Source organism: Dipteris shenzhenensis, chromosome 9, assembly GCF_047967505.1.
Source record: "Dipteris shenzhenensis isolate YYH24624 ecotype China chromosome 9, Dip_SZ_1.0, whole genome shotgun sequence".
Lineage (NCBI taxonomy): Eukaryota > Viridiplantae > Streptophyta > Polypodiopsida > Gleicheniales > Dipteridaceae > Dipteris > Dipteris shenzhenensis.
Genome location: NC_141604.1, coordinates 20,140,511 through 20,142,918, shown reverse-complemented (window position 1 = coordinate 20,142,918; position 2,408 = coordinate 20,140,511). Strand labels below are relative to the sequence as shown.

General features: G+C 46.3%; 1 pseudogene; it reads left to right on the top strand.

Moving 5' to 3' along the window:
- Nucleotides 1-1,317: 1,317 nt before the first annotated feature.
- Nucleotides 1,318-1,470, top strand: LOC147898342 (5.8S ribosomal RNA; annotated as a pseudogene).
- Nucleotides 1,471-2,408: the final 938 nt, after the last annotated feature.

The window sequence follows — 2,408 nt, the reverse complement described above, 5'->3', positions numbered from 1 at the left end:
CCACTTGGTTGGCCAAACTTATTAGCCTTGACATGACTCTCGTTTAATATATGCTTACACCCCCTAACCTAACCCTACCATCTTCCTACTGCCACTTGGTTGTTTCCCCACCGCCCACCACTCACCGCCCACCTCCCACAGCTTGTTTTCATCTACCCTCAATGCATGCACATGCTTACCATTAAATGGCATGTTATGCTCCTTTGCTACGTATCTTGCTCTTTTTGTGATGCCCTTAGATGTTCTCAGCTGCATGCATGCTACACTGATGAATTAAACGTTTACCACCTAGTAAACTCGTAGATAGACATTATCCATATGCAATAATCGACTTTAACTAATGCGTGATATATATTCATGTAGATTTATATTATCCACAAGCAAAGATTGACATTAATTAATGCATGATACCACTTGGTTGGCCAAACTTACTAGCCTTGACATGACTCCCGTTTAATATACACTTACACCCCCTAACCTAATCCTACCATCTTCCTACTACCACTTGGTCATTTCCCCATTGCCCACCACTCACCGCCCACCTCCCACAGCTTGTTTTCATCTACCCTCAATGCATGGACTGCTTACCCTTAATTGGCATGTTATGCTCCTTTGCTACGTATCTTGCTCAGTCTATGATGCCATTAGATGTTCTCAGCTGCACGCCCGCTACACTAATGAATTAAACGAGTTTACCGAGAGGCTCGAGAAATATTTTGAAATTTCATCGTGATGGGGATAGATCATTGCAATTATTGATCTTCAACGAGGAATTCCTAGTAAGCACAAGTCATCAGCTTGCATTGACTATGTCCCTATGCTTTGTATACACTGCCCATCACTCCTACCACGACAACGATTGAATGGTCTGGTGAAGTTTGTAGATTGCGGCGACACTAGTGTCTTTCCCTCGGAGACATTGTGAGAAGTTCATTAAGCGTTATCATTTAGAGGAAGACGAAGTCATAATAAGGTTTCTGTAGGTGAACTTGCAGAAGGATCATTGACACCCATCCATGACAAAAACCATGAACCATCAACGTAATGTGAAGGGGCCACGCTCGGAGGCATGACCGTTGGTGCCATGCCCCCCTCTAGAGCTAGGAAAAAGCGGGCCTGGTGGCATCAAGCTGAGATGGCATGATGGGCATGCGGGGATCTTTTCCCGTCCACTGTGCGGGTAGCCCCCCTCCTCCGTGCCTTGGCATGGGTTTGCATGATAAACCTTTCGCCCCTTTTGCGGGGGGTGTGAGGCACCAAAGAATCGTACCGGTTTGAAATCCCTCCCTCGTGGAGGATGTAATGCAAAGTAAAGATGACTATTAGCAATGGATATCTTGGCTCTTGCAAGGATGATTAACGCAACAAAATGCGATATCTAGTGTGAATTACAGAATTCCGCCAATCATTGAGTCTTTGAATGGAACTTGCACCCACGAATTATCGAAAAACATGCCTATCTGAGCATCCTCACCCCAACCATGGCCCTCTCTTTCCTTACTGAGGGAGCCCAAGGGGTGGAGGAAGCATGCTCCCTCTAGGGTGGCACAGTCGGCTGAAATGGATCCGTGGCACTGAGTGGCGAGGTGTCCCATGAGTCATCCATCCGCTTGCGAGGTGGCAATTTGCGACCGAATTGTTGGGTGGTGCATGCACTGAGATCGGGCTCATGGGGAGTGTTGATGCGCTCCCCTCAAATTGAAACATGGACCTCAAATCAGGCAAAGCTACCTGCCTAGTTTAAACATATCACTAAGCGAAGGAAAAGAAACTAACGAGGATTTCCCTAGTAGTAGCGACGAGCGAACTGGAAAGAGCCCATCTTGAGAATCGTTCGACCTCGTTGCATGAATTGTAGTCTAGAGAGGCGTCCACTGCAATGGATTGGGCCCAAGTCCCCTAAAAAGGGGCGTTAGAGAGGGTAAGAGACCCATCAAGCTCGGACCCTATTACGTCATGGGCACGAGCCAGCATGATAGGACAAGAGCCGGATTGTGATGGCCCACCTATGCCATCATGCCAACCAAGGCATGAAGCACGAGCTACACATGGCAGACTTTATGCACCTACACGCTTGATGCACTGGCATTTTGGGCTTTCCATGCAACTTGTCTTGAAACACGGACCAAGGAGTCTAACATGTACCCAAGCTGGTGGGTGGCAAACCCATGGAGGCACAAGTTCCCCCCCATGGGGTGCACCATCGATTGATCATGATCTTCTATCAAAGGTTTGAGTGGGAGCCTCGAGGGGGTCACTCATCATATGTAACCCTATCACGTGAGTTCAACAGAAGGATTTTTTTTATTTCTAAAATTTACGTAAATAAATATACATAAGGGACTATTTAAAATAGTTTTGGAAAAAATTTACAGATTTGTATAGAAAAGGGGTACATTTTATTAATG